Here is a 10,173-nt window from a genome sequence, read left to right as displayed (position 1 = left end):
TCTGTTTTATTGTGTGTTACTTGGCGTAAGTTTAAATCTCTATAAAATTTTATTTTATATTGTAAATGAGCCACAGTCTCATGTAGATGTATTTTCATGTTTAAGAAATGAATACTAAGTTTTAGTGTGTTGCTCCAAACCTATCTTGTTATTTTTACTGAAGTCTATGGAATAGTTCCAAGGTGCGCGAAATCCAAGTCTGGGAAATTAGCCTCGCGGTTCTTGAAAGTAGCTCCGTGAAATATGCTTCGCGGCGCCTAACCTAGTTTCGCGAAAATAACTTCACAAAAGTCATAAATCTCTACCTCTCCCCTCTGCCAAAATGAAAATTAAATTTGCCAAATATTTCTAACATGGTTTTGGAGCAGGCTAAACTTTGTTAGTGTAAAATCAAGTGTTTTTACTAACAGTAAAAATTGTTTTGAACGGAGATTGTTTTTTAGCATATGCATATTTACCAGTAGGTAGAAAGTTTGTTTTTACACTCAGAAATGGAAACATCAAGCACAAGCTTGACTAATCCTCAAATACCTCAGTTTAATGGCAAAAATTATAATTATTAGACTATTACAATGAAGGCCTTATTTTCTTCTCAAGACATTTAGGATTTGATGGAGAATGGTTTTCAAGAACCAGCAGATGCAGCAGCATACAATGCCTTGTCTCAACCAGAAAGTGATGTGTTAAGGGACAACAGGAAGAAGGATTCAAAAGCCTTATTTTATATCTTTCAAGCAGTTCATGAAAGTATTTTCCCAAGGGTTGCAGTAACAACGAAGTCCAAGCAAGCATGGGACATCCTCTAGACAGCCTACCTAGGCATGGCAAAAGTAAGACAGCGAAGTTGCAAATGTTGAGGAGAGATTTTGAAACAATTTGTATGAAAGAGTCTAATAATATAGACTCTTTTTTTACACATGTAAGTGGGTTGATTACTCAAATCAGGTCTCATGGTGAGACACTTGAGGAAAGAAGAATAGTTGAGAAAGTTTTGAGAAATCTACCAGCAAGACTTGAGGCCATTGTTGTGGCCATAGAAGAGACAAAGGATCTCTCATAGTGCACATTGGATGAGCTTAATGCATCACTAATTTCTCATGAACATAGACTGAATAGAGCAACAAGCTCCTCATTGGAGCATGCCTTCAAGACACAAGTATCATTTGGCCAAGGTCGAGGTAGAGGAAGATCATATGCTAGAGGAAGAGGAAGAAGCCCACACAGAGGTAGAAGAAGCAGCCCTTCAAACTCAAATGGAAGAGGCATCAATCAATATCCAAGTCAAGGCCCAAGCCAAAATCAAGCACAAGGTCAAAGATATGATAAATCTCAAGTTCAATTTCATTACTATCAGAACCATGATAGTATGTTTCTAGATTGTAATGTAGCACAAGAAAAACAGAGTGATATATGGTATCTAGATTCATGGTGTAACAACCACATGTCAGAGAACATAGAGATGTTTTCTAATCTAGATGAAAGTGTGAAATCTGAAGTGACATTAGGGACTGATAGCGAAGTCTCTGTCATGGAAAAAGGAAAAGTTAATATCCTAACAAAGAAGAGGGAGAAGAAATATATCTCTAATGTTTACTTTGTCCCTGGTCTGAAACATAATCTTATGAGCGTTGGACAACTCATGCAGAAAGGCTATAATGTCTTCTTTAAAAGTGATATGTGCACAATTTTGGATAGGCTTCCAAGCAAACAGTTGATTGCAAAGGTTCAGATGACAGACAATAGAATGTTTCCCCTGAAAATAATATCAGATTTGCAGGAAGAAGGTGCACAAGCACAACTATCTATGAACTCACAAGAAAATGGAAAAAAAGATGTTGCTGTCACACAAGTAACTTTCAATCAGAGGTAAAAGATGAAAACTGGTTATGGAACTTGAAATTTGCACATCTAAACTTTGGAGATTTGAATTTGCTACATAGGAAAGGCATGGTGAAAGGGTTACCACTCATAGAAAAACCAGATAGCATATGTGAAGGATGTATCTTGGGCAAGCAACATAGAGAGACATTTCCAACAGGAAAGTCAATGATGGAAAAGGCACATTTTGAGATTGTCCACTCAGATTTATGTGGACCAATGCAGACACCATCAATTAGTGGCAGTCACTATGTACTGACCTTCATAGATGACTATACAAGGAAGACATGTGTCTTTCTCCTAAAACAGGAAAGTGAAGTGTTTAGGCACTTTTGCCAATACAAGGCTCTTGTTGAAAAGCAAAGAAGACATTTCATTAAAGTCCTTAGGACAAACAGAGGTGGAGAATATGTCTCAAATGACTTCCCTCGATTTTACAAGGAACATGGAATTCATAAGAAATTTACAACAGGATATACACCAAAGCAAAATGGTGTGGTAGAAAGGAAGAATAAGACCATTATGGAGATGGCAAGGAGTATGTTGAAGGAAAAGCATTTACCAAATGACTATTGGGCTGAAGTTGTTGCTTGTGCAGCATATATCTTGAATAGATGTCCAACCAAAAGTGTACAGAACATTGTTCCTGAAGAGGCATGGAGTGGAAGAAAGCATAGTGTCACTCACAGGAGAGTTTTTGGATGTGTGGCTTATGCACATGTCCCAGATGAGTTAAGAAAGAAGTTGGACAACAAGGGGGAGAAATGCATATTTGCTGGATACAGTGATGAATCCAAGGCATACAAACTCTACAATCCATTAACCAAGAAGGTCATAATCAGCAGAGATGTGCAGTTCATAAAAGATGAAGCATGGGATGGAAGTTTAAAAAAGATAATCAATGTCAAAGCATGCATACCACATGAGGATAGAGAAGAATTAACAACAGTAAGTAATTCCTCGAGACTGACTCCCTCTACTCTTATTCAAGCGCAGCAAAGCAGGCAACAAGAAACACCATCAACAAATAATAGAACAGTTTCGTGCAGTCAAGCAAGTGCTTCTCCAAGCACACTGCGAAGCGCGACAGTGACGTATCAAGTCCATCTTCAGCAACCACAAGAAGGCCAAAATTCAGAAATTTAAATGAAATTTATGAGCAAAATGAAGTTGATAGTGGCACAAGTTTGAATTCCTTATTTGCATTATTTTTGCCATGTAGATGACCCAATCCACTTTGAAGATGCAGTCAAAGAAGAAAAATGGGTTGCAGCAATAGAGGAAGAAATAGAAGCAATAAAATGAATGATACATGGGAGTTAGTGAGCCTTCAAAAAGGAAAACATGTTATTGGGGTAAAGTGGGTCTACAAGACCAAAAGCAACATTGAGGGAAAGATTGAAAGACACAAAGCAAGGCTAGTTGTCAAAGAATACAAGCAGCAGCATGGAAGAGATTACGCAAAGACGTTCGCGCCCGTCGCGTGGATGGAGACAGTGCGCGCAATTGTGGCGATTGTCGTGCAGCATAAATGGACGTAAAATCAACGTTCTTGAATGGAGTGCTGAAAGAAGAAGTGTATGTCGCGCAACCGCCTGGTTATGAGATTAAAGGACAAGAAGACAAAGTATATCGATTGAAGAAAGCTCTTTATGGATTGAAGCAAGCACCGCGTGCATGGTACAGTAGGATAGATGCTTACTTGTTGAACAATGGTTTCGACAAATGTGACAGTGAGCCTATTCTCTACATCAAAGAGAGCAAAGGTAAGATTCTCATTATCGTCTTATATGTAGATGATTTGATCTTTACAGGTAGTGATGATTTCCTCATCGCTAATTTTAAACAAGTAATGAACACTGAGTTTGAAATGACTGACTTGGGATTGCTAAGATATTTTTTGGGCACAGAAGTGAAGCAAACAGAAAATGACATTTTTATCTCTCAAGAAATGTATGTGGGAGAAATTCTTGAGAGGTTTAAAATGCAGAACAGCAAGTCCGCACCAACTCCAACTGTCATAGGGTTGAAATTGAGCAAAGAAGATTGCAGCAGTGATGTCAATCCAACATTATACAAGAGCATGATAGGCAGCCTGATGTATTTGACCGCCACTAGGCCAGATATAATGCATGTAGTAAGTTTGGTGTCAAGGCTCATGGAGACACCCAACGAGACACATTGACAAGCAGCGAAAAGGATTCTGAGGTATGTCAATGGGACAAAAGAGTATGGCGTTTTGTACACAGCAACCAGTGATTTCAGGCTGATTGGTTACACTGACAGTGATTGGGCAAGTAGTGTCAATGACAGAAAGAACACGTCAGGATATGTTTTTCATTTGGGTTCCGGAGCCATTTTATCGGTCTCCAAGAAGCAGCCAATAGTGTCACTGTCAACAACAAAAGCTGAATATATCACAGCAACAACAACAATGTGTCAGTCAATTTGGATGAGAAGGATGTTGAGGGATCTTCGTCATGACCAAGAGGGCGCGACAACTATTTTTTGCGACAACACCTCAGCGATTGCATTGTCAAAGAACTCTATCTTCCACAAAAGAACCAAGCATATTGATGCTAAATATCATTTTATTAGAGAGTTGATTAACAATGATGAAATTGTGTTGTAGCACTGCAGGTCACAGGAACAGCTTGCTGATATTTTCACAAAGCCATTGGCAGAAGAAAATTTTGTTTATCTCAGAAACTGTTTGGGGATTGTCAATTGTGGCAGTTGTGATTAAGGAGGAGTGTTGGAAATAATAATCCCAACCACCGCAATAAACAGCGCGACAATAGCCATACATGTCAGACACTTTTGCAGGTTGCGTCTCTGCTTGAAGACATTTTTGCAGGTTGTGTTTCCGCGTGGAAATAAAGGTATGAAGTCGGACGCGAACCATTCATAAACCCAGCAAAGCTATTTAAAGAATTTATGTACTTAGGTAAATAGATATGGGCAAACATTAATTCAACAACTTTGCCAACACTCCAAAAACACATGGGCCACTGATCACACTCAACAACATCATCAAAATTAATTTCGCTCTGTTATGAATTAAATGTAAAATTGTATCTTGAGTTATATATGAATGTAAAACTCATTTTGTAAAAGTTGGATTGTGTAGAAAGGTTAGAGAGAAAGAAATAAGAAAAGAGCACAAGTCTCTGTGGAGAAAATGGTGGAGCAATTTTTGGTGAGAGCGTGAAAACAATAGTTACTCTGTTTTGTTTTACTGTGTGTTACTCCGCTTAAGTTTAAATCTCTGTAAATTTTTATTTTATTTTCTAAATAAGCCGCACTCTCATGTAGATGTATTTTCATATTTAAGAAATGAATACTAAGTTTTAGTGGGTTGCTCCAAACCTATCTTGTTATTTTCACTGTGAGTATTCATAACTCTGTCTCTCCCCTCAGCGAAAACGAAAATTATATTCGCCAAATATTTCTAACATGAACAATGAATTAATTTAAGTTGACTAAAAATTAAACTTTCAATTTATAACGTCTATTCTATAAATGAAGAGTCATTTAATTTTATTTTTTTTAATTTAAAATTTTGTTTATCTATATTTTTATTGGTGCAGAGAACTTACTTCTTATTCTTCTAGCATGATTTTTCACTTTTATCGTACATTTACGTCTGACAATTCATAAAACAAGATATCGGAAAGGTGAACACTATTAATGACTACAAGATATCGAAAGGGTGAACACTATTAATGACTACGCAAACAAGATATAAACATATGCTCACCAGAGTTTAGACGTAACTAGAACAAGAGAGGGAAAGATTTGAACCTAATATAATTTGCAGTAGAAGAAATTAAATGGAAGAAAAAACTGGGTTGCATACTTAATTTTGAGGGTTTCCATATGTTGCCCAGTTCGAATCCACACAATGGGAATGACCAACCCGGATGGTCTGCATCATTCAGGTGTATTTGGTGGAGAATTGTCTGACCGATGCATTCATTCCCAAGGGGAAGCGAGGGAACACGCGATTGATGGTAGTGTCCCCTTGCGATTCGATCTACAATATGCAAAAGCTAGAAAGAAGAAAGGATGCCGTTGTTCGGTGAGTCGCTGGTTTGATTTAGAATATGCGAAAGCTATGGAAGAAAGGATGTCGTTGTTCTGTGAGTCGCTCAGATTGGGAACTATCTATAGTTGTCCCGTATTTTACACGTGTGAGAATATCAGTCATGATAAATGGCCAGTGTTTATTGTTTGTTATTTTGGAATAGTTCTTTTTTATTTTCAACTAACTTCCGTCATATTTTGAATTTTTAGCTCCATTTAAGTATGCCAAGAATTTCCTCATTCAATTTAAAATTAATTTATTTTACTCTAATTAAAATTTTAGGTTTTTTTACATTTTAAATTTATAAATAAAAATAATTAACTAATAACAAACTATTTAATCAATTAATATATTAAATTCATGTAAAATAATAAACCATTTTTTATTCTATAAATATATAAGTGAAATTAATCAATCTCAACTATATATATATATTTTTTTTTTAATTATTCTACTTTAATTGTCCAAGGGATTTTGGATATACAAAGAATGGATACTTTCTTAAAAGATTATTTCATTAGTTCAATTTCCCACTATATTTGGGTGTTATTTTTGGACATGACAATTATATATCCTCACTGTCCTTGGACACTCTCTTTCTATATATATATAATTTAGTTATATTTAAATTAAGCTATATTTAAACTGAACCCCAGAAAAAGCTAAGTATGCAACTTTATTAATTATCGTCCAATTAAAAATGACGGTACATATTTTAAAATAAAACATATTTAATGTCTAAAGTAAAACGTGCAAAAGGGCGTCCGTGCAAAAAGGTGTCAATTTTAAAGCTTGCGCAGTGAATTTTAAAGTTTGCGCAGTATGTAAAATTGACCCCTGTAAAATACAGTTGATTGCCAAATAAACACGTCTTTATTGACTGGTTAATTATTTAGAAAAATGTCGAAATAACTGGCACATAAAAAATAAGAAGTTTCAAATTTAATGTATATATTTTATATATTTATTTGAGTATGACACTCGGAATCACATTTAATGTCATATTTCAAAATCTCTATGGCTTGGTGGGTGGGTTTTTTAATACATGTTGCTGGAATTTTGAATGGAATTTATTGTCCAGAATCTCCTTGGAGTGTAGTGTATCGCTGGCGTTCTTGTTCTTGTTTTCTTCTTCTACTACAACTGTCGTGTGCATTGGTTTATTCGTACGGAAAGCATATGGTGTCCCTTAGGGTTTCTTTCACGAACAATCTTGTTTCTATTAATAGTTTTTGGGGTCAGTGCATTGTTTTCATGTTGTTACCATTGGAGAAGTTAACGACTCTGCACATCGGCTACATGGCCATTGGTTTTCCCGATCTAACTGTTAACCAGTGAAGATTTGCGATTGCATGTCGACTTCTTAGTCATCGAAAAGCAGATAATGCTTCTATTTCTCTTTGTTGGCTATCAATTAGAACTCTATATAACGTGTCTATTCAAATTGTTTTCGACCAAAAAAATTCTTTTTTTTTTAATCACAGTGTGGAACTTTGTGTGTTTGATGCCGAGAGAGATAACGAATTTTATCGCATGTCCCTCTCCCAATGAATTTTCTCCATCCCCAAACAAACTAGATCAAGGCCAACCCACAGATTCTTATGCATTTTTGGTACTATTTTATATTCAATTCAGTTCGAGGGAGGTGTTTTGCACAATCGATTCTGAATTCAAAAGATGTAGAGTTGAAATTACCTATATTTACCACATTTTTATTGGAGTTGCCATTTTTCTCTAGATTTATGGAACACAGTGATGAATATTTTTAAGATTAGGGTTTCTTGTTATTTTGTTATAAGTTAGTTACTGATCAGAACTTGAAGTGTCTATTTTATTGATTTAGAATTAGGTTGGAAATTGTTTTGGAAAATAGAACTAATCCATGTCATGTTTAGCTCTACTTTATTATTTCTGCAAGACTTCAAAATATTTTTCCTTTCACGCATTGATATTGATATTGTCATAAACAACACAAGTCCTTGGTAAATAACTCACCATCTCTATGCACAGTTATATTATGTTTTGCAAATAATTAAACATCGTATGCTTATCATTTACCAACATAGATTTACCGCAGACTTATATTATGCATATGGTATGCTAACCGTGGACTATTCTACGCATGCTGAGACATCACAATAACGAATAATAATAAGGCGCACATATATCTTCACCACGGCAACTATAATGCTGTAATAATAAGGCCGCACATATATCTTTATCATGGCAACTATGATGCTGTTAACCGTTGACTCATGTTATGTTGAATTATTATATATATGTATAGCACTTTGGCAAACGATGCATATTATGGTTAATTATTTGGGTTGCTTCGGCTGTTTCCTTGGTACTGTCCGAGTGCGCCACCCGAGACTGCCGACGGCGTTGCCATGTGACGAGTGTACGCGGCGTTCCCTCCGCCGGTCCGATCACGTGGAGGGCAGATGGCTGCCATAAATTCTCTGCCAACCTCACAGCTCGATCAAAGGCTGAGATTCTCCGTGGGAGATCTAACGGCGGAAACGCATCCAAATGTCCCGCCCGATGGTGAATGTATAAGGTTCTATTTTCTACTTGCCGGGTTATTGTTATTCCGCTGCCGCGCCATTCCGTCTCATTCGGGCTGCTGTAACCTTACGCGCCGATAGCATGAAGGAGCCGAGACGCTGCTTCATCCAGCTCCGCTGCAAGTGCGAGGTAAGCTTCAGCGTTTCCACTGGTTATTTCCTCTGTTCATTACCTTACTGCATGTTGATTTATTCGGGTTTTCCTTGCTTTTCAAACCGACTAACGATTATTCGATGGTTGCATGCAGTGGTATCCATCTCTGGTTCGCGGCGGATGAGGAGGTCCGCCCATGGAAATCCGGTGCTTGCGGCTCTACCACAGGTGCGCGGTTGAGTGAGGATATTTGTTCTTTGTTTTGCTGAGACTGCTGACAGAGGGTTTTCTTTACGCCTATCCGTAGCCCACCTTTAACCTCACCGTTTTGATCGCAGGTGGCTACGGAAGGCTTCCTCTGTCTCGCTTTTATGACTGCTTTGGGCCGGTTATGGGTTTATCAACCCTAACGCTACCAGCGTTGAGTCTGGAAAGTTTCTATATGCATGCAATGCTGCATTCGTATAACTGTGATTTGGTATTTGAACTGTTAATATAGATATACGCCGGAGGGCGTTTCGGCCACGGCACCATTGGATACTGTTTGGGCATCGACCCTGTGTAATTTCTTGTTTAATGTTTAATACAGCCTTGCGGCTTTCTCCGTTCTGTCATGCGACTTGTGTGCAGCTACAATTAACAGTGTAATCTTTTAGTATTTATAATGAATTCCAGTGTTAAGTATATGCTACTGTCTCTGTTGGTGGAAATACTGGTTTCCTTGTATTTTTTTTTTAGGTCGGGGAGAATCCTATCCACCCGGATGCCTCGAACTCCGACCATGCAACCTTTGTTGATTTTTGCCGCAGTATATTATCTCATGAGGGTTTTTATGCATATGTTTATTTGGTATTTCGATTTGTATATCTCATTGTCTGTTTATCTGGCTTATATGACGGTCCATGGACAGTGCAGACGGCTCGGTTAGCCGGTCATATGTCTGCGCTGTGCAAGGAACAGGTCTAACATGCCGCTCGTACCAAGAGCTACAGCGGGGTTTCATAACCGGTGTTCTGTATACCAATTTAATGGCAGTGCTCGGTATCGCTTGGTTTGTTTTCTAAATTTTAACATGTATACAGCCGCTTCTCATTCTATGAACGCTGCTGGTTCATCGCATTTTAATTTTATTAAGGGTTCTCATGACCCGGCACTTCCCTAAGAGGGTTCATGCATGTTCGTTTAAGAGGGGTCTCGGGTAACAGCGTTTCCCTATAGGAACGCCTGTGCCGAGATACCCAGCTGCCCATATATCTCGTTTTCATGAGATAAGGCGCATAAAGGGTGTTCAGCACCGCAAGATTATATATCCTTTTATCTTTCTGTGCGCTGTATATAAATGTATATTTTAGTTGTGAATGCAAGGTTACCGAGTTTAATTGAATAGTTATTATTATTTTATTATTGGGGTTTCTCTGTGGCTTCGAGAACAACCCGTCTTCTCTCGGCTCTGACCCGGTTCTATTCCGTTTCTTTTGCCTTGAGTAGGCAGAACTGCCTTCAACCTTGCTGTTTGCTTGACTTGTCTTGCGCTTCCATCTGAACGG

General features: G+C 37.7%; 1 long non-coding RNA gene across 1 annotated transcript; it reads left to right on the top strand.

Annotated features, from left to right (window-relative positions):
* Positions 1–8,565: 8,565 nt before the first annotated feature.
* Positions 8,566–9,259, top strand: LOC149233352 (uncharacterized). The gene is made up of 3 exons (XR_016247613.1): positions 8,566–8,662; positions 8,781–8,854; positions 8,965–9,259. It is a non-coding gene; the product is annotated as an uncharacterized LOC149233352 (long non-coding RNA).
* Positions 9,260–10,173: the final 914 nt, after the last annotated feature.

The sequence above is a fragment of the Pinus tabuliformis genome, chromosome J (genome assembly GCF_031772625.1).
Source record: "Pinus tabuliformis cultivar Carrire ecotype Pingquan chromosome J, CPIR1, whole genome shotgun sequence".
Taxonomy (NCBI): Eukaryota; Viridiplantae; Streptophyta; class Pinopsida; order Pinales; family Pinaceae; genus Pinus; species Pinus tabuliformis.
The sequence above is the reverse complement of the archived record's forward strand: the minus strand, read 5'-3'. Positions and strand labels throughout refer to the sequence as shown.